The sequence below is a fragment of the Ornithodoros turicata genome, chromosome 9, assembly GCF_037126465.1.
Source record: "Ornithodoros turicata isolate Travis chromosome 9, ASM3712646v1, whole genome shotgun sequence".
In the NCBI taxonomy this organism is placed as follows: Eukaryota; Metazoa; Arthropoda; class Arachnida; order Ixodida; family Argasidae; genus Ornithodoros; species Ornithodoros turicata.
In genome coordinates, this window is record NC_088209.1 from 10,716,838 (window position 1) to 10,739,154 (window position 22,317).

Below are 22,317 nucleotides of genomic sequence, written 5' to 3' on the forward strand. Positions count from 1 at the left end.
ACTAATTTGCAGTTACAGTAACCAGTTAGTGAAAAGTTGGTGGGTACTGGTGGGGTGATGTAAGGGGAAGGTGCGGCCAGTCTATGCCTGTCGGCCAGTAGTGGCGGTTCGGTGCACCCAGGGGAGGAGGAAGGGAGGGGGTGAAAGAGGGAGGGGAGAGATGATGGTGGCACAGCAGAGTGAGTGGTTTGCTAACCTTCTTGCTCTGGGAATGGGTAGTCCAAGAGAACTACCCACCACAGAAAACATCCAAGACTCTCTCAGATCTTTAGGGGGGGGGGATCTTCCTGGGAAGAGCACCGCAAGCCATACTGACCCGACGACCGTTTCATCGGCCGCGCATACAATACACGGCCTACCCTGGGATGCTCACTGTACCGCGACAACCACAGGGATTATTGGACGAAAACGTGTACTATAACTACAGTTACTCTCTGTCTCACTCAGAAGATAACCTTCGACGGTGTGCAGTTTTACACCTGCTTCAGTAATTAGTTACAACTTATTAGTTAACGGATTACTTAAATTTTGGTCCTCTCGTATAATTTCACTATTTCGACTACCCCTCACTACCTGTTGCCATAACCAGTACTCCTGGCGAGTATGTAGCGATACCCCGGCGTTCTAAATCTCGGGCATCAGGATTCGCAACACCGAGATCCCAAACTACAATGTCAAGGCTTATACCTGCGCGGTCCGTGAATGACCGTGTTTCAAAATACAGGATATCACCAAGCAACGTGCCAGCTCCTCGTATTTTTCAAAGACCGTCGAAGCCGTTTTAGCGAACGAAATGCCCATTTTATCATTAATAGAGAGGACACACTACAGGAGCAGCACAAAACGAAACCACGTTGGCTAGAAGGTTAGACCTATATGAGGGTTTCCCTCGAGAGCAGCCATCTTGCTAGACGGCGCCCCGTCGCCATTACAGCAGTGTGGGGGGCGTCATGGGCTCGCCCAGTGATATGCGCCCAAACCAACGTATAGGTGTAGATAAATGGACTTCGTTGCCACCCACTTGCGTTCAGGTTTGAGAATGAGCAGGCCAAGAGTGATCCCCGATCCTCAACTTGTCGTTACCCCCTATCATGCACTATATGCAGCGTTTTCCCCCGATTTGCCACGAGCTCTTCGCTCCAGGGCTAATGATCTCTCCATATTTGTAAACAAATGGCGTCATAGTGTTTGACAGCGCCACCAATTTTGTAGAGTTGAACTACGCTCCGAGCTAGGGGCGAACAAAGTCGCGCCCGAAAGCCACGGCCTTGAGGGGACTACAATGGTCCCAGAAAGGGACGCGACCTTTGGTCCTACTTTTCTGGCAATAGGAGGCAGCGAACAAGTGTCCCTTTGTGGCAACTAGCCGTCCCCTTCCAATTTGTTTCGGTTTCATTCTGTCTACCAACGTCACGATGACGTCTCTCGGGGAGAGGTCTATTGAAATGTTGAGGGCCAAACGTTTATTTGAAATAGCGGCATATCATTGGCGAATTCGGATGCTCATTAAGTGGCAACTTTTTCCGCCACCACCAACAACAACATGTACTTTTTTTCTTTTTTTTTTGCTAGATCCTGGCTTGTCACGTTCGCTTGCTCAAAGCGCGGCAATCTCGCATGTTCACGTGGTGCTTTCCGAGCACCAGGAATTCGCGAGCTAGTACTTTCTTTCGCTAGACCCCGATACAACGGAGCGGCGGGTTGCCCAACTATCTCCGCTATTGTCACATCAGCACTGCGAGAGTGGCAAGGGCCCGCATTGCCCCGCACGTCGAAGATTACGTGGGTTAGCAGACGACGAAACCCGAAAACAGGCGACCGGGATGCCCCCAGCGTGATCCAGGGGACTGAAACCGCTAGGTCCTTTGCACTCATGTTCAGGTGGCAATAGTCTCGTGATTCAGCGTGGGCGCCAGGTGGCGGTGGTGGTGAAAGGGCTCACCGTTGTCGGCCTCACAGATGTGGGCAACGTCACGACTGACGCCCTGGGGAATGTGCGTCCTGGGCCTACTTCTAGGGGGACTGTGCCGACATATGTCTGAAAGCGCCTGAGGAAAACCCAGGGGAAAAAATCCTAGACAGTACGGCCGGCACCGAGATTCGAACCCAGGTACCTCCCAGTCTTGACATCGTGCTGGTCATGTCACGTTGACACTGGGAGGTTCCCGGGTTCGAATCCCGGTGGCGGCTGTGCTGTCGATAGGGCTTCTCCTGGGTTTTCCTCAGACGCTTTCCGTCATATGTCGGCGCCAGACTAGAAATTTCCGAGCCGATAGGCCGTGTTGCCGTGAAATAACCAGCCAAATTCGCCACAACACGGTTTTCAAGTGCAACCGCGTGAAATTTTGAGCGCGCCAACATGACAACTGTGAGGTAAATAGGTTACTTGAATTTTAACTTGACTAACTAGTTGCTATTTGTCCACAATAACCGTATCTGTAACTCAGTTGTACTTGTATGTTGTAAGTTGTGTTGTACTCAGTGTACGTAGTTACTGTTTAAACTAGCAGTTACTAAGACTGCGTCGGGAACTCTCAAAGACAATTCCTTTCTACGCTGAAAAAAAAAACAACACAAATAAAGGATGTCATTGCGCCCACGCAACTCGCGGATACATGAACTACGCCTGCACATGTCATGAAACATTTCTGAGCCCGCATGCGACGAGATGTGGAGTAATATCTGACATCAAACCTGGTGTCAAAGACTTTATCACTGGTGCATATGCACCCTTTCGTCTTACGGACGCAGTTTGCTGTCGCTACGCCAGTTAGATTTGATTCGATTGGATAAAGAACTTTGCTGCAGTTCGCTACGCGTTCTAAACCCTCACCGCTTGAGGTCCCCGAAGAATTCAATTCAACCGCTTCAAATAGAATGTCATTGAATACGTATATGTATACGTACGGGTGCTGTTTCGCACAAACGGTGTTACGCTCCTGACTCCACGAAACACGTACGACGCTAACCAGAAACACCATTCCATACACGGGTTGATCTCGGACCTCTCCGCTACCTGCTCTTGGTAGACCAGCTGGAGATGTTGGATGCTTTGGATGATTCAAATTCGTCGAGTTCAGACAGTTTCAGCACTAGCAGTTGCAGCTCGCTTTATGCTGAGGCGTTCGACAGATATTGTTTTTTTTTTTTTTTTTTTGCTAATAGCGAAGCGTCCGAAGGTGGAGAACTGTACGTCGTGGACACTGTTTCTCGCTGCTTGGGCGATGATGGACTCGGACGGTATGAATGTGGGCTGTGAATGCGTGCGGGTTGGCGTTGGCGTTGCTTAAGGTGGCCGCGACACCAACTTGTACACGAATCGCATTCGTTGCGTGAGTTTTTTTATCAACACTGGCATGATGTGCTGGGTGGATCGGTGTAAACAGCACTCGTGCGGTTTTTCTGCAGAGGTCCGACACCGGCGCACTGCACTGGCCAGCATTCAGACAACCAGCTGAATTCGCTATAAGACAGAGAGAAGGTCACAACTGGCACGTGTTGGTTGAAAAGCGAAGGGATGTCATCATATCAAATATTCCAATTTGACAACAACAGCAGCGAAACACAAGGGAGTGAGAAACCTAGAAGCTATACCGTCTGTATCTACTACTTGTAATGTACAACTCAGCTTGTCTGCTTTTATCATGACCTTGCACGTAATTTCGATAATCAGATCCGAACTGACTGCATTTTCCTCAACTTCAGAAAGGCATTTGACACTGTCAATCATAACTTAATGCTTCACAAGTTACAGTTCTTGAAATTGGACCCTGTGGTATTGAACTGGTTCAATGACTATTTTAAAGATAGGAAGCAATCTGTGGTGATAAATGGTGGAGTTTCAAAATTAGTAGATGTAACATCTGGTTCCCACGGGGATCAGTATTGGGCCCACTAATGTTCCTAGTATACATAAATGACCTTCGCAAAGTCGTGGATTCTTGCATCGGGTTATTTGCTGACGATTGTGTAGTATATCGGGCAATCCACTCAGCAGATGACATTAATATCCTACAGAGAGACCTGGTCAAAATCGAGACCTGGTGCAGAGAATGGGGCATGACATTAAACATCTCTAAATGTCAATCTATCGCGTTTTCTTCGAATATACACACTTTAACATATAATCTAAGCAACACAGTCCTTCAAACTGTAGAAGACTACAAGTATTTGGGCATCACGCTGAGCAGGAATTTAAAGTGGGATAAACATATCGCACGGACTGTTAGTAAAGCTACTAAAACACATGGATTCCTGCGACGAAATTTTAGATCAGCTCCTAAAGAGATCAAGATAATAGTTTACGAGTCGTATGTTCGCCCGATCTTGGAATATTCTAGCGCAGTATGGGACCCATCTGGTATTGGTCTTCGGAAGAAAATAGAAAGGGTACAAAATCAAGCTGCAAGGTTTGTTACGAACAGTTACTCTCAGTATGTCAGATCAGCAGATTTAAAAGCAGCCTTGGGCTGGACATCACTGGAAAATCGCCGCAAGACGTCTCGTTTGAAACTGTTTTTCAACATATACTATGGATACACGGGTGTTAGCCGATACGATTATTTGCGAAGTCCCCATTTTATCTCGGAACGGCTGGATCACACATGCAAGGTCGAGCCGTATCACCACCGGTCGTCGGTCTTTACGGATTCATTTTTCGTGCGAACCATATCAGAATGGAATGGCCTTCCACGGGACCTAGTTGCCACCAACAGTAGAAACAGGTTCTCCATGAAGCTTTGCTTATTTATGTCTGAATCTTCCTGATACTTAGAAAGCACTGAGTTTCTGTTAGCTAGATATAGTGATTGACATTTTTGTTATCAGCTGTATTTCCCTCTCACTTACGCAATTCCACAGTAAGTGGAGAAGTAGGGTACTTTGAATAAATAAATAAATAAACTAAGCAGAGCAGCCATATCTGGTGACGCTACGCGAGAACGTTCTCAGAGACGATCTCAATGTTGCTTACAAAATAGCAACCGGCCCAGACCATGAGCATAAACTTGGGTTAGGGCTTGGAATCTTGAACTCGACTATTTGGCATAGCATACAAAGCATGATGCAAGGTCACCAGGCGAAAAGCCACAATAAAGTAACTCAAGTATGCAAACGAGCCCTGAAATTGAGGCGCGCGCCTAGTGTCACGTGGTACACTTTCGGGTTTGGCAGGGCCAAGAAACAAAAATAATAAAACTCAACGCGAAGCGTACGCTGTAGGAAACATTCGCGTTTGGCATTTCTCGGCACGCTCTATACTTTCGAATTCATATCTGCACTCCAGGGCGAACAATTGAAAACTTCACTAATTAACTGCGCTTCATTAATTAATGGGTCACCATTAAAAAATTTTGACGATTGGAACGCGCGATTCAGTGTATTATTCTGCAGTTCTCATCCGCATTGCTTTTTGTTTTTGTTTTGTTGTTTTTGGTAGTTTATTTTTCCTACCCCGGTGTACGTTAGCGTAGACACATTGTATATCACTAACACGCAATAAATCCAGCTCAAAAGGAGCCACAGTGCATTGAAAATGGAATGTTCACCAGTGGCATGCCCCACACACCAGCCCATATTTCAGCGTTAGCGATAAAATTTCAAATCAGATTTCAAATCATTGTGGTGCAAATGCCGTAACACTGAACTGCACGTTCACTGCCTTAAATTTGCACTAGTGCGATTATTCAAACCTCAATTCCAAAGGCGATAACTAGCAATTAAATACATCCATTAAGACGGGAATGTCACCGGTGAACGCTCCATTTTAAGCGCAATGTGGCTTCTGTGGCAAATTTGTTTTTTTTTCACAGTACTTAGGCACAAAAAAGCTAGAAACAGGTACATTTGAGTACATTCCATAAACACAAACTCCAACAACATGACATAATAGGACGCGGTACCATCATGCAATCAGAGCTATAGCCCCTGGAGAGTCTGCCAATATGTCTCGAAAATTGATTAATCAGTACAAGACTTGCCTCGCAATCAATGTTGATGGCCCCGATGGTCAGTGTCGCAGGCGTCAGCCAACTTGTGAAGTTCCTCGATGTCCTTTTCCTTCAATCAAAGAAAATTATATGAAGCGGGAGCAACAGTACATTATCGTATAGCGTTTTGTTTTAAGAAAATGTGTCGTTCTGCGCGCGCTGTCCCGACCTGTCTCAACAACAACAACAACTTTATTTCGACATGATGGATGGGGAGTTTCATCACCAGGGGCGATACTCTACCCCATTGCTGATGGTGATGCGGGGAATGAAATAATGAGCCCCTTCACAATATGGATCGAACCCCTATCGTGTCCAGAAAGGTGAAGAGAGCTTTGAAGGAAGAGCGTTGGTGGGCTGGATGTGGCCAGGGACCAAGCAATTTTGTGAGAGGGACTGGACGAGAGCCCAGCTCGTTCGTGATGGTTGGTAGTGTGGGAGATGCAGAAGAATGTGCTCTAGGTCTTCTACAGCACCGCAGTGACAGCATTGGGAAGAGTCAAGTTGTCTCAAGCGGTAACGCCATTGCGCTGTAAAAACCACATCGAGGCGCATTCGATGAACAAATGTGGCATCTTGACAAGAGGTATGTCGGGGCAAGCGGAAAACGAGCGCTGGATCAACTCTGTTCAGCATGGCTGGGGAGAGAATATCAGCGGTCAATTGGCGGGAAGCCGTGGAAGTCACGTGGTGTCGAAGTACAGAACGACGATCTCCTCGCAGCAGCGCAATACGCGTCCGTCTCCTGGACGAGAGAGCTGATTGCAACGCTGTCGACCTGTTCATTCCCTTCGATACCGCAATAGAGAACCAGCTTGTGCCCTGCTTCGTAGACAAGGTTGTAAGCCATTAACATATCCATCACCAACGGTGTGGATGAGGCTCGTATGCCAGAATTTTCGATTGCTTGCAGCGCAGATGTGGAGTCAGTGAACACGACCAATTCCAGTTGGGTAAAACCGACTATGTGTTGCAGAACGAAAAGTATGGCATAGAGTTCCACAGCTGTGGATGATGTTTGATGCGAATGGCGACGTCCTTCCTCGTCTGCGCCTTCGAATTGGATGACGATTGCCAGGGCGGACGTGCCACTTCGAGATGCGTCGTCGGTATACGCTACGGCAGCGGTAGAAAACTTGCGTCTACCAAAGCATAAAAATGGGCTCTGAGGACTTGAGGGGGTACCTGATCTCTTCGGTTCTTGGAGGTCCGGAAGACGCTCGAAGGTGGGTGGCACAGGCAGACACCAGGGGTCGTTCGGCAGTGTGACTATGAAGTCAGTGAGAGCCTGACGTGTCCTCTGCACTACTCGATTGAGATCGCTTTCAGGACACACACAAAACACGGTATGCATGGACAACCCCCGTCACGTTCCTCGTCGGTTTCCACCGGGTGTCTTCACGGTTCGAAATATTACCACGGAAAGACATCGATACCTGATGAGCGTAACGGCCATCATTTTCTCCCACCGAATCTGTTAAAAATTAAGCGCCGAAATCCGGGAACCCTAAGCTATAGAGAAAAACAAGAAGTCCCTCTTGCGCTCTGGCACATTGTCGTATGTGAGGTTTCTGGAGTTTCCTACGCAAACACCGATGAGGGCCATGTACTGTGCATCCTTGGCTCTGTAGCAATGGCGCCGGGACATCACGGCTCAATCTCTCGTGTATTCGGTAGACCCAAATTTGTCATTTTCTCTCCCTGCCCCGTTTATTGCGCCATTTTGCCTCCCTCCTGCGTAGACTCCGCCTCAGTCTGGCTTTCACCCCGCAGTTCAAGTGCATGATCAGATGCTGTGACATAGGCTGTTCCACCTGCGGTGTCGTGGCGAACACCGAACCCATTCCCACCCACGTTATGGAATGTGCACTTTACTTCTCACAAAAGCGGATACTGTATGAAGAGCTTGACCGTATCAGCAAGAGGCCGCTCAACTGAGCTGCACTCATTGGCCCCGATGAAGACCCCGTATGCTCCATCGTCGGGTTCTTCATCTGTTCATGGACTTCTTGTCGGCCACTGGATTGCTCCAGACGCTTTTTTTTTTGTTATTTTCATCCTTCCTTCATCAACCTGATTCATATAATGTTTCACGTGCAATGGGGGTAGGGCACGGCACCACCGCTTTGAAACACCCCATCCCACCGTCATCATCTAGTGTTGTTGATGTTGTTGTTGCACTTGAGATCCAAATAGCTCAACTTTCCATTTGAACCGAAAACATATTTTAAGTTTCCCTCCGAAGTCTGATATTTTGTTTAGGTTTCCGTTCCGTTCTTAATAGCCCAAAAATAACTTTTTGTTTTCGTTTTTGGGTCCAAACGCTATTCTAAAACTCCCTAATGGCTGAATTATACGGTGTGACGCTCATGTGTTTTGTTTTTAGAGCGCATGTATACTTACAGAGAAGTGTCTCAACAGGGCGATCACCTGAAAAAGACAAGTGATATAGTATATATGCCTCATAAAACACCTTCTTAATAATATTTACTTGCAAAATACGCAAATTAACATTTATGTAGTAAAACGTTCACTCTTACGCGCAAAGGTTGAACGCCAAGCTCACGTGTTAGTGGACACGAAAGGGTCCAAACGATTATGCCCGGATGAAATAATGTCGTAGCCGCACTCACCGAATCACGTTCACACAATAGTGTATATTCTCAAAGGCAGAACAAACAAAACAAGTAAGAAAACAGAACTTCACCGCCTAACACGCAGCTGACGAACCACATTCCGAATGATACATCGTTCTCCGCGGATTTTTGAAAACTGGAGGCATATACTCTAAAAACAGAACTTCACCGCATTACACTCTGTTTGGAATACAAACTCGGTCACTCACGTACCTTTCTACAAACGTCTTATTTGAGCCCGTTTATAACGATATTGGCGGGAACACGAAATCCGATCATTTTATTCGCCCTTTCGCTGTTTACAAAACAGCGAGCACAAAACCGGAAGTTTTGTGCTCGCCGCGTCAACGACCACACGGCGTGGCGCGGCGCCGTGTCACTCATTTGACTTAACCGGCGAAAACGTGACGCCCTTACACTGTTAACAAAAAAGTCGCGCAGCAGGCACAACGACAGCTGAAAGCACGTTCGTGATTGGCTACGGCCGTTGAAAACACGATCCTGATTGGCTCACTCGTAATTGTTACGTCAAGTCGACGAGCGCGCAGGCTTTCTGTATCTAGGTGGTGTTGGCAGTGCTCAGCCCTGCGGTGTTTTTACGATGTCAGGCAAACGTCGTACTTCGTGTTGCAGGTTGGGACAAAAGTTTTGAGTAGTAGTTGGGACTACTAAAAGTAGTTGGGACAAAAGGTTGGGCAGGTTCCTTTACAGGTTGGGACAAAAGTTTACGAAACACGCGAGCTGCGTACTCTTTCTTCGGGGCGACACCCTAGCGGCAGCCGGAAGCGGGTGAGTTCACTGTTTCGGAGGGGTGGAACTGTGTGCCGTTAGCGACACAGTGATAGTTCCGATAGACCCAAGATCTTATCTCCGCCGTATGAATTAAAGGAGCGATGAACTGTACCAAGCGAGCCCGCCGACTGTGTCGGCTCCAACCGGCGATTTCAACGAGTTGTCTGTGACACCTTTTGTATAGGTGAAACTGATAGGTGCGTATCTTCAGCACATATCTTCAGACATCTTTTATCGTTACAGAATGGGTTACACCTCCCGTTTTCAACAAATCAGAGACGAGAACGTTGTCATTCGGGACAATATTTGGCTACACTCTTAAAAATGAACTTCACCGCACAGCACGCTCTTAGCCAACCATCATCTCGAATGATATCGTTATCTGCCCTGATTTGATGGAAACGGGAGGCGTACGCCTTTTTGTGACACTTATGCTGGTCATAATTGTCACAGAAAAGGCGTGCGCCTCCCGTTTTCAACAAATCAGGGCAGATAACGATATCATTCGAGATGATGGTTGGCTAAGAGCGTGCTGTGCGGTGAAGTTCATTTTTAAGTGTGTAGGAGCGTGCCATGTAGTGGAAATTCATCTTGGAGAGTAAAGCAGAACATTATGTCTACCTCCGCGTTGGCGTCTGATTGGGTGCTGCAATTCTTCGGATGACGTAACGATGGATAGAGGTATCTGGACGGCGATGCGTCTACACTCTTAGAAATGAACTTCACCGCATAGCACGTTCCTAGCCAACCGTAATCTCGAATGATATCGTTATCTGCCCTGATTTGTTGAAAACGGGAGGCGTACGCCTTTGTTGTGACAATTATGAACAGCATAAGTGTCACAAAAAAAGGCGTACGCATCCCGTTTTCAACAAATCAGGGCAGATAACGATATGATTCGAGATTGTAGTTGGCTAGGAGCGTGCTATGAGGTGAAGTTCATTTTTAAGAGTGTACTGCAGCGCGTTTTTGTTTTGTTATGAAGGAGAAGAATTGAACAATCAATTATAAATAGGGAGTGACTTTTTCGGAATCAACCCGATTTATCCACGAATTCCAGTCACTATGAAATCCTCAGGTGACGTTTCCACAGAAGACGAACAAAGGTCGCCACGTGTAACACATGTAAGAATCGGTCACTTACGTTCCCACACTCTTAAAAATGAACTTCACCACATAGCACGCTCCTAGCCAACCACCATCCCGAATGACAACGTTCTCGCCCCTGATTTGTTGAAAACCAGAGGAGGAGCCTATTTTGTGCCGTGCATAATGGGCACAAAATGGGCTCCTCCTCCCGTTTTCAACAAATCTAGGGCGAGAATGTTGTCATTCGGGGTGATGGTTGGCTAGGAGCGTGCTATGTGATGAAGTTCATTTTTAAGAGGTCAGCAGTACACCCATGTGTGTCAACACTGTCTATGCCTTCGGGGATTACCGCTGGAAGGTCACGATCCCGCAAAAAAAGAAAAAAAGAAAAGCGCTTAGGAAAGGACCTCATAGTCAAGAGGAGAAACAAAAACACCCGATTACACCCCAAGGCACAATTATCGCCCGATTTTTACCCCCCGAATCTGAGAAAGGCATTTAACCTGAAAAAGTGGCTCCCTAATTATAAATAGAATTTCGAAGCGAATAATAATAATATGATATCTATTAAACCTGTAACGTGTAACGAAATACATGCAGAGAGGAGTTCTTGCCACCTTTAGACATTATCTGAGGTGTGTGCCTAGGTCAACAAAGATGACAAAAATGTTGGAACTTACAAAGTCTGGTTCATCGCAAAGTTTCCGGAACGTGCAGAAAGCCGAAGGACAGTTCAGCTCTGCCGTCACACTGTCCAACCGCGATTGAAACTGCAAAACGAAATAAATGCAACAGCATCATTGCTGGCACATCAGTGGTAACAAGACAGCGGAGAACTCCAAATGCGTAATGCACCCAATATCTTGTAATGTATTTATTCCCTGAAATCAATAATGAAAGCTGCCGAGATGAACTGTCTTTCTCATTTTGTGGGTTATTCGTTGACGTTCAAAGTTTCGCTGTAGTTAGCTTTATGTTTACTTGGTTTACTTGAATCTAATTCTGGCGACGAATATTTTAAAGTACGTGCAGGACTGCTTTTTAAACAGTCGCACTTTAATCGAGGACTGCCTCCAAATTGGCAACGTAACGTGCTCTCGAAAATACCTAATGAAAGAGAAATCGATAATTTTGCGTAGATATGTAGTATACAGTTACGCATTCACTTGCACAGAATGCCCAGCCCACCGTAATCGCCACCTATACAGTAACCTAGCACACCACCTACACTCTTAAAAACGAACTTCACCGCATAGCACACTCCTAGCCAACAATCATCTGAATGATTTAGTATTTGCCCTTATTTGTTTGCCATTATTTGCCTTGACTTGTTGAAAAGGGGAGGCGTACGCCTTTTTTGGCACACTTATGCTGTTCATAATTGTCACAAAAAAGGCGTACGCCTCCCGTTTTCAACAAATTAGGGCAGATAACGCTATCATTCGAGATAATAGTTGGCTAGGAGCGTGCTATGCGGTCAAGTTCATTCTAAGACTGCGTGCAGTAAGGTACGCCACCTATACAGTAACTTCGTGTGTACGCAGATTAAAGAATTTGCCACGAAGAACGAATCGCACCACAAACAAGATAAAGAATGCACTCCAAAAACAGAACTTCATGCACTCAGTCCCACCTATCGCATGTTTTATGTCGACAAGCTTTTCGCGGACTGTAAATGAGCACAGTGGATCAGGCTTTTACGAGCATAAATCTAGAGTCACTAAATAAGCTATGCTTCAGAGTACCGACACTGGTGTTCCAAGAGCAAGCATGCGCCATCTTGTTTCCGCGCCACGCTTCCCAGGCGGACGCGCACTTTAGCGCACGATGACATCTATCGTACGCGGGTGAAATGTTCCTTTCGTTTACAAGCAACAGTTGACGTTCTTGAGCCCACCTTGACATCTTCGGGACGCCCTGGTAGATAATACATGGATTATCGCGCAACAATCATACACGCTTCTCTAACCCACAGGGAGCATTATGTTAGTCGTCTTTGATCCTCAACTGGGGATGGTACCCGTGTGGTGCGGAAACAAGATGGCGCTCCTGCTCTCCCTTGGACCTCAGTGTCGATACTCTGAAGTGAAGCTTATTTAGTGACTCTACATAAAACAAGGCAATCAAGAGAGAACGTTAAACGAGCGCATAGAATGCGGATCTAATAATAGTTGCGTCGATGTCAACGTATCGATGCCGGTGACGACACTATCGTTCTCTTCGCACATGATATAGTTCAGGACACACTACGTGATCACTTTTTTTTTTTTTTTTCTCGTCAGGTAGCATCTATTCAAATTTAAACAAAAAAGCGCGCGCTCTACCGATTTCGTGCAAGGCGGAAGGAAACTGATAATCAAAATCATTTCTGAATGACGGTTAGTTACAACATGTTGTGCTGTGAAGTGCCGTTTCTAGTTTGCGGCTCTATGCCCGCTTGCAATGAACAACTCTCAGATAGTTTATCTTTAAATGAAGCTAGTTTTCGGATAAGACAGGTCCCTGCCGAAGACAATTCGTGGTGAAAGGTTAATCCGAGAAATCCAAATATTGCGATTAACGCTGTATAGAAAAGTATTAAAAGCGGATTTCTAAGAATAAAAAAGAAAGAGAAGCAGTGTTCGATGGGTGTCTGAAATTCTTACATTGTTGCTGGCCAAGCTCGCTTGACATCGCAGCTGTGACATGAGCTGCGGAGTGGACTTTCCTGTGAAGGAAGACAATCGATTAAATTAATGAGAGCTTTTCCTTTACTTTCTTTCTCTTCTTCATTTTCTTTTTCATCTTTTGTTACTAAGACTTCCGACACACATGTCTGCTGATCTCGTTCCACTTCTATTACTTTCTCAGAAACTAGGTATACTGCTGTCTCGAATGCGTTGAAAAAAGTCAGAAGTAGAATTAAGACTCCCGTTCAATGTGTATAGCTTGGTTATCGACGAATACCACCTGGCAACGGAGCTGTGGAAGTCTAAGGAAAAACGAAACAATTTTAGTCCTTATGGGGACCATAAAGGCATTGCAACACCAATTAGTCTCTTTCGGAACTATAAACGCACACAAGTGTTCCATCCGTGCGAAATTTCGGGATTACGTAATTTACAATGTTGGGAAGTAAATCTCACGATAAGGAGACGAAGGGAGTAATCGCTCCTCCGCTCCTCTATTTACTCCTATTTTGCTGCTCTTGGAAAGTTTTTGTCCCCTAAATTTACTCGTTCTCCTTTTTCTTCTTCTTCTTCTTCTTTCTTTTTTGTCGGCACAAGGGGATACTTCAAATGACTAGACGACGCGACACAAAGCACTAGCCTTGAACGACTGCGTTTTCATTTCGCATTTTTGCTTTTCTATCCTATGTGACTTGCTCAAACTCATGGCCACGATAACGATTTTCAACGCCATTCAGTGCTCCTGTTTGGAATAAGGAAAACTAATACCCTAGTTATTCGGCAAACGTAATGCATTAGACGGAGTGGCAGGAACGTCACCTTCTAACCAACCATCATCTCGAATGACATCGTTATCTGCCCTGATTTGTTGAAAACAGGAGGCGTACGCCTTTTCTGTTACACATTATTGTAAGGAGGTTACTAGGAGGTTGTATAGGTGAGGTTACTGCCGTTCTGTTTATTGCACTATGTTTGCCGCGTGACTAGGGCATTAGGTATAATAGCCAAGGTATGAAATAACAACGACACGATCGAAGTCCAGTGCCTTAAGTCGTGTCGTCCGTAGTATTCTTGTATTCGTCCCAGAACCTTTTGTTATTCCTTTCTTTTTGCTATTTTAAAGGGACTATCGCATCCGGGGACATGAGTCGGAAACAGGCATGGCGGAAACTGTCAGGCATTGAAACAGGACATGGCACCATTCCGCCATATTTTTTTTCAGCTGGGAAATGTTCGAGTATCAAAAAAAGGAGTTTTGTTTTTGTGTTTTTTTTTCGATCATACAACCTCTGGGATCAGGAACGATGACATCATCGTGACGCAGGAGATAATTCAACCAATGCAAGGGTGGCAAGTGCTCCCTCATTTTCTCCCCGAGATATCGCTTGCTTCGTGCGTGGCTTCGAGTGTCACTGAACCTATCTCCTTTTCTTTCCTTCCCCCTTTTCTCCTTCCCTTTTTTTTTGATATAGCAAGCCGACCTTCGTCTGGCTGACATTTCCTTTCTTTTTTCTTAATAAACATATCCCCCCGCCACACTATATCCTCGAAATTGCTGTGAGTTCCGCTCAATAGTGAAATGGCGACGAATGACTTCACGAAACCAAGGACGCAAGGACAGGGACGGCAGCGAAAACGGGAAGCGCCAATCGCCGTCAGGTTTCCTGTCGAGGCAAGATTGCGCGTTGTGCACCTTTGCACCTTGTATTTTATTGACAAAGCGTGTGTGGAATTTTGAGAAGCAGACTTATTGCAAATCCGTATGGGGCTAGCTGCAAAAAGACAGCGGCTAAAGCTCGACTGTGTTCAAATTGTTCCTAAGGCGCATGGTAACCACCGACATGCAGGTGAACCTTTGTTAGAGGTACGCCTGTGTGAAACAGGAATACAGAAAATAAAGTATCGATTTGCTCGACTAAGAGAGCCCCCCCCCCCACGTAACTCATATATTACAAAAACTTTTCAGTACAGCGCGTTGTGGTTCGAATGAAGCTGGCGTGTTCGTACAGCACCACCGACAAACGTGCGTATGGGACGTTTATCGTCACTTGCCTATTGTCCAGTGGCTCACGAAGATGCATGCTGCGGTCATCGCAACAAACGGTGGGTGCGTAAACAAGAAGGAGCGCACAGAGACACGTCCGCAGACACACGTCAAATACGGAGCGGACACCTAGCTCAATGAACTACAGCATAGGTGTTCGTTAGGTCCCACTAGCGCGCAGAGTGCATCTTTCACCTTCCAGTGGTCAACGGTAAAAACTGTAAAAAACATGAGCCATCAGATGTGAAGCGTTATACGAAAGTATCATCGGACGGTTCATTCGCACTGACTACATCTTCATCTGCCACAGGATGGTGTGGCAGAGGGTCTATGGAATAAGGGTCATCATCAGCACAGATCATTACTGCTGTACTCCTCGATCACGTGCAATCGAAGCGGCGTCACCATCAGATTCCGACGATGCCAACATAACCGGCGGCCTCCGATCCGCTGTGCTCTCATTGGTGCAATTTGGTGCATTCCAATTGCAATTACGAGTCCCATTTTCGGGGCTTTTGTGGAGAGGGACTTCCGCAATGCGTCGTCTGCCCTTCTGATTCCTCAGTATATATTCTACCTATTCACTTAGGGCTTTGTCATTGTCAGAAATCACTGAGGGATATCGTGGTACTGAAGTTTCGGAATCGACTGAAATTGATGCAATCTTTAAGTTTTCAAGCATATAGAATATTCATGAGTGGAAAAGAACGTCAGCTATTTTCGATTTGTAAGCTAATTAGTATCATACATTCTTAGAATAGAACTCAACCATATATGACACGCAGAGAGCCAAACGACATCGCTATCGAATGACATCGTTCTCTCTCCCAACTTGGAGAAAAGCGGAGGCTTGCACTCTTTTGTGAAACTTATGCGATGATGTCAGTTACGCCCAGCGCTTTCACAAATCAAGGGTGATAAAGGTACCACTCTGTACAGTGGCTGGTCCTCAGCGTGCTATGAAGTGAAGCTCGTTGTTAATAGCGTACGTAGATACTCGTAATTACGAGTCCTGGATTAAATCCTGGATAGTGTCCCTATCTTAAGTAGGGACACTATCCAGGACTTGATGCTCATCTCTTCGTTATTCTTATTTACCACACGATAAGCGTTTCGCTTCTTTGTGATTGATCACCAGCTCCAGCGCCATGGTCAGTCGTGACGTTTATTTGAAACACCGGTCTATAAACCTTGTCACGTTACTGTCAAACCGCCAGTCTCCGTGCGCTGCATATGGCCTCGTTCCCAGCGACGACACAACACAGATGGAATGCCAAAATCGCTCTTCCCATTGGGATGAATACTGGTGGCCGCCGTCTTTAATGAGCATGACTGACGATAGCGTAACATTCCATATAACTAGCCATCCGGTAAATATCTGACTAGCGTATCAACGTTCGAAAGATCAAGGAAAAAGAAGATTGCCCGCTTCCGCGTGCGATATGCACACTTGTTCACGTGAGGAGTGCTGGCCGATGCGATATCTTTTCGACACCGGTTCCCTAGCGGGAGAAAATTATCGGGCACGAAATGAACGAAAACATAGACGCGCAAATGAATTAACTCGGCAAACGGCAGTCGCAACGGCACGGCAGTGCAGTAGTTCATGTGACTACCACGGGGTGGCAGCACTAGTGGCAGCGCCCGTTCCTTGAATCGCGTTTTTTTGTAGAACGAAACGGTCTTCTCTTGGGGTGCCGTTCATTTTAGAGAGCCTCGTTTTAGAGATCCCGTTTTAGAGAGCCCCGTTTTAGATAATAGCGTTTTAGAGAAGATGGCGGTAGGTTACGTTTCAGCGAAAACCGTTTTAGAGAATAACGCTTTAGCGAAATCCACCACAATTTTGGTTTAGGTTTCGCTTCCCACTAATCATCAACGCATTTTTTTCCCCTTTTCTTGTATGCTCAGTTTAGAAGCCGGTGTTTATGTATGGTGTTTAGGTCTGGCTAGTTGGTGAGGTTTATGTATCCTAACTAATTTTTAAGTAATAATAATTTTCAAATTAATTAAATTTATGAAATATTATTTGCTAGTTTTTCTACACTGTGAGCAATATACAGCGTGTGTTGTTATTTGATTATTATTATTATTATTGATTTTCTTTCTTTCTTAACTGAACGCGCTGTGGTGCGATGCGTTTCCAAAAATAGATAACTCACCCTGTATTCTCACGGGGAGGATACCATGATGGGGAGAGCAAGCAAGACAAACACAAGCACACAACATAAGCTCAACCTGTACAAACTACCTACCCTGTCTTGATACGCTTAGGGAGCACAGGGAGTTAGTTATTACGATGTCTTATGTGTAATAAAACTATGTAAGAAATGTATGCTTGCTGGAGTGACGGTTGCAAAATAATTCGTCTTCGCTCGAACAAGTAGCCAGAACTATATTCATCTCTGCTGTGCTTCCCTCCTCTTTTCATCTTTTATGTTCTTCGGAGCTAGCATACCAAAACCGAAATCTGTTTTCTCTAAAACGGCATTCCCTAAAACGTGCCCCGGAGTCTCTAAAACGGTATTCGCTAAAACGAGACTCTTTTTCCCTAAAACGTAACTCGCTAAAACGTGACCTGTTCTCTAAAACGCAATTCTCTGAAACGAGGCTCTCTAAACCGTAGGGGAACCCTTCTCTTGCCGTTTCTCGTGACGTTTGGAGGTCAACCGCCACCTTACAAGTATGAAGATAACGAGCGGTATCGTCAGTTCAGCGTCGGGTCTTCAGCATATCCCGTTTCCTTCGGCACCTTTTGCTCTACACGCTCACCGAATGTTTGAATGGGATGCGGAACATTCCATTTCGAGGTGCTTTTTCTTCAACTGCTATCATCCCATTGAAGCATGGAAACTGGGCATCGTCAGGCTTGTGTGGTGTTTGTGATCCTATATCTTTAATTGCCTCATCAACTGCAACCTAGCATCCAATGTATCTTCAAACTCGGCCACTACTACCGCTTTTCTCTTGGCTCTCCTGTGATCTCTTTGCTCGGCTCTGCACAGTTCTCGGTTTGCCTATCCTTCCACGATCAGAGATGTTTTCAGTGCACGCGTGACATTTCAATTCTTGCGCGTAAGCCAAGTTGGGCGTATCGCCCGTAATTTAGTATTTGACTGAATAATACATTAAACGTGACATACTGATGCCAGCCTTGTAGCTCCGGCAACGTTCCAAAATTTCAGTATATTGACACGATTAGAAAAAGTGTGATGCGAAATAATATCATCACGGCACGTTTTAGGAAGCACTTCTCCGGCGTCATCAATGCGTTTGATATCAGCGTTTTCTTCATATTTCCGCTGATGCATGCCTCTAAGGTTTCTCACGCGCGGAAGTCTCAAGATACTATCACACTGTTGTGGATGATGCGCTAAGAGTGCGTGGCATGTTCGCTTCCCTTTCCTTTTTTTTCTCTCTCTCCCCTCAGAGAGTATTAAATGCGCTAAACTGATTTGAAAGACTGCAGGGTACTCTTTTCAAAATGGATAAAATACCCCAGTGCGAAGGTAAAACAATGGGACGAGACGAACACACACAAAGGGACGATGCACAGCACTGACTGCAACCAAAAGAATTTATTTCCGTCACTATCTCCTTTTAAACTAATACCTTCTCTCCACACTAACTACAGCATCACGTGAGAATACATTCTACGCAAGAAAACATTCTATCTTATCAGACAAGGTTACTGATGGTACACTTATACACGAATTCCCCAATTTCTTTATCGTTAAAGCTTCCAAGTATAGTAACGCCCCTTGTTTCTTGTTTTTATACAAAACTTTTGTGCTATTTAAGTCGGGTTCACATCCATTACACTGTGCGAGGTGCCCACCTAATGTCGTTTCCACTCTTTTACTATTTTTGATATGTTCTCTTAGCCTTATGTTTAAGCACCGTGTTGTCTGTCCCACATATTTCTTCTCACATTTTAATGGAATACAATACACTACCCCTATAGCACATTTAACGTACGTTGTTTGATGTTCAACTTTACACTCGGTGTTCCGCTCTTTATTTACACTATTAAGTAGGGAATTAAGACCCCATCCCTTTCTAAACATGAGATCTATCCCAAACTTCTTAGATAATTTCTTTAACCTATGCGATGCCTTATGCACATACTCAATGACAGCGAACTTATCCTTCTCCCTAGCCCTTTCTTGTTTGGATCCATTTATTAAACGTGTTAGTACACGACTCAATATGTCAGTGATAATTGCTTCCGGATAACCAGCCCTCTGAAGTCTATGTATTTGCGTAACACAACTCGCAAACATTCTATGCTCACAGGATCTCTCTAGCGCGTTTTTTACAACATTTTGAGCTGTAGCATTTTTTACAGTTTTTGAACAGCATGAATCAAAGGGCATCAAAGGTTTCTCTGTTCTTTGCTTATATTCCCAACAAAATTGCAGGGTACTCACTGCACATCTCAAGGTGATGTCCCGTAACAAAGGCAACCACCATGGTCAGCACAACAGCAACACTGAGGAACTGCATGATCAAGCTTCAGATCGACGTGAGCCCACTTGGAGTTGACTTGTATGACGGGCAGCGGAGAATCATCTTGAGCATTTATAGCATATGCGGTGGCATATCTATGTTTGCACAAAACCGAGGGTCAAAGCGCAAGGAATTCTGTTCTTGCTTGCATGGTTGACGATACCTAATCATGTTTTCTGATGACGAAGCACTTTTAAATAGAAACAACGCGGTATAGTGGATGCCTTAGTAGGGCATTCAGAGCAATATACTACGTTTCAAAAGCAGCCCTACATGTAGTCTGTGAGACTATCGCCTAGGCTTGACAGACAGGCGATTGTGTCCCGCTTCGGGATTAAACGGCGATAAAATGGTATGTATAAGATGAACACTGACTCATTTCCAACTAGAGATATGACGGCAAGAATAGTTTGGGGTTCTCAAGATACAACAGTTTTAGCCAGAGTTCGAGGTAACTCGTTGCAAGTAACTCGTTAGTGTAAGTTCCTTCTTCTGGTAACTTATTACTTAACTCGGTGCTTTTGCGCCGTGGTAACTTTCGGAGGATCTCGTTTCTGTTTCAGGTAACTTTGCCAACGTAAATTAAGCTAAGTTACAACTTTAGTTTTAATTCGTTTTTCATTCACGTCCACATATTTTCTTGCTTTCTCCGCGGTTCTTTCATTGCATTTTATGCCATAAAAGTGATATTCAATCTGTGAAAGTATTCCTTTCAGAAAGTAAGAACCACCGCCATTGAAATGGAGCTGAACCATTATGCGCCCAGGCGTTCGAATTGTGGGACATAAACGAAAACGACCTAAGAATGTCGAAGGCAACTCAACGTCTAACTCAACTGCTCACGCGCGCTGCACCTGTGTAGTGCTATACGTATTGTGTCCGAAGTAACTCGTTCTTTTTTTCTAAACATTTCCGTTACATTTCAGGCTTAAAAACTTCGTTATTAACTCACTTCCATTTTTCTCCCTTTAACTTAACTCGAAGCGAGTTCTTTCTGACGGGGGGGATTTATTAACAGAAAAAGAAAAGGTCGGTAACTTGTCGATCTATGGTTTTAGCCCCACACTGACAGTCTTGACCTCGAACTTCACCACATAGCAGTGTGAAGTCCAACCGTTGCACTGAATGCTACCCTTATCACTCCTGATTTGTAGGAAGCACGGGGGTACGGGTGTTTGTCTCACATGTATTCTCCTGCGAGAGTTCAGGGCTCCGGCTCCCCAATGGATGGGGGCTGTTCCGTTTGGTAGGCATCACAAAAATCAATCCGAATTTGAAACGAACTATATATCTACATATATACGTATTATTCCCGTGTATAGGTAAATACATACCTCGAGTGTACTGGTGTTAGCATCGTCAGACGTCACAAGGAGAAACACTGGTGTCGGGACTGCGGTCCGTTTGAGACGTTTTCGGCCGTCCGCTGCTACCATTTCGTACGACTCGTCAGAGAAATGGGTTGAGCAAATACGGCGTGGATCACGAATGTCTTGACCAAGCGCTTGCGACCACTTTCGTTTCCGCGCGTTATCCACGCATTATTCATTGGAATCTCGTGGTACACAACGTCCCCTGTCGAAAGAGCACACTTGGTGTATCCCCGAACATTACAGTAGATACCTGTCATCGCTGTCAGGTGAAAGTCAGTTCAATTTCGGCAGGAAATGCGCTTTTTTGCATACACAAACCTCGCCAGACGCAATACACGCCCTGCGACATCGTTGGGAGGGAAGCAAACAGAGGGCGCTGACAGTATTTTGGGATGCTGTTTCTTCGATACTTTGAAGAACTGTCCCAGTAATTCTTGTGATTCGAAAAGTAGTGTTTATTGGTAACCAGTAACCGGTCATAAGTTCATTGTGTATTACTTAGGTATCACGTGACGGGAGTACTCATGTCATGACTTTTTTAGCTGTTGCGGGACGCAACCTACCGTTCGATTTAAGCTTTCTAATTTATGATGTGTAATAATTAACGCGCTTTGAGTGCTTAGGCTCTGTGTGCGGCATCACACAGGGAAACACTACCAGGTCGCACACAGAAACAGGGGGGGGGGGGGTCAAATTTCACTTTACAGTTCGTTTAAACTGGTCTCATCGGCTGTGAAACAAATATTGCAGTGTCGTCTGCATAAATAAAAAAGCGTGCATCTACATCTACGTTAATAATGTAGTTTATATATAAAATGAATAATAATATATATATAGTTTACTGCCTTTTATAGGAACTCCTACTTTTATAGGAAGCTCGGAAGATGTACCTTCATTCAATTAGACAAATTGTTTTCTACTACTTAGGTAAGAATGAATAAGGTTTATCGCCAAGCCTCTTTTCCTAGGGTATTCCCTACACTCTTAAAAATGAACTTCACCGCATAGAACGGTCCTAGCCAACCATTATCTCGAATGATATCGTTATCTGCATCGATTTGTTGAAAACAGGAGGCGAACTCCTTTTTTGTGACAATTATGAACAGCATAAGTGTCACAAAAAAGGCGTACGCCTCCCGATTTCAACAAATCAGGGCAGATAACGATATCATTCGAGATGATGGTTGGCTAGGAGCGGGCTCTGCGGTGAAGTTCATTTTT

General features: G+C 45.1%; 1 long non-coding RNA gene across 1 annotated transcript; it reads right to left on the reverse strand.

The window, feature by feature from the left end:
* Positions 1 to 6,041: 6,041 nt before the first annotated feature.
* LOC135369224 (uncharacterized) lies at positions 6,042 to 11,242 on the reverse strand. Its single transcript, XR_010414984.1, has 3 exons — positions 11,185 to 11,242; positions 8,391 to 8,417; positions 6,042 to 6,057 (listed from the first exon to the last, which is right to left on the reverse strand). It is a non-coding gene; the product is annotated as an uncharacterized LOC135369224 (long non-coding RNA).
* Positions 11,243 to 22,317: the final 11,075 nt, after the last annotated feature.